Here is a 628-nt window from a genome sequence, read left to right as displayed (position 1 = left end):
CGTCGCGTTCACGTACTACAACGCTTCGGCCGCGGAGCGACGGGTATCCTCGTCTGTAGCCGTCGCGGGACTCCGAGGCGGCGAAGTTGGCGCCGGAGTACCTCAGCGACCCGTAGTTGTAGTTGTACTTGGGTGGTGCCTTTTAGAAGAAAGTATAACAGTAAGTCAAAGTAATAGACAGTTAGATAGATTGTTAGAATTTGAAGATACTTGTAACCACATTGGGTATTTAGCTGCATAGAATTATGCACTTACAGTTGGGTATTCAGGCTGCTTGTAAGGGGAGGGAGCGTGGTACGTGGGTGCGGCGTAAACAGGTGGTTGGTGGTACACAGGAGCCTTATCGGCCAGAGCCACCGCGGCCACACACGCTACGAGGATCACCTGAAACATAACACAAATATTCTACTTAATAAACGAAAGCAAACTCGAAAGTCACAACTCATTATAACACCTATAATCTACATATATATATATATATATATGAATTTTGTTCTTATTCTCCTTCCTTATTCTTGTAGATAGAGAAGCTTGTAAGGAGGAGCGTGTGTACCTTGAGAGACATGGCTGACGTTTGATGGCAGGGAAGTGTCTCGGCCGCTTATATAGTGGTCCACATCCTCTGCTC

Source organism: Penaeus chinensis, chromosome 26 (genome assembly GCF_019202785.1).
Source record: "Penaeus chinensis breed Huanghai No. 1 chromosome 26, ASM1920278v2, whole genome shotgun sequence".
NCBI classification, from domain to species: domain Eukaryota; kingdom Metazoa; phylum Arthropoda; class Malacostraca; order Decapoda; family Penaeidae; genus Penaeus; species Penaeus chinensis.
This window is presented reverse-complemented; position numbering follows the sequence as displayed.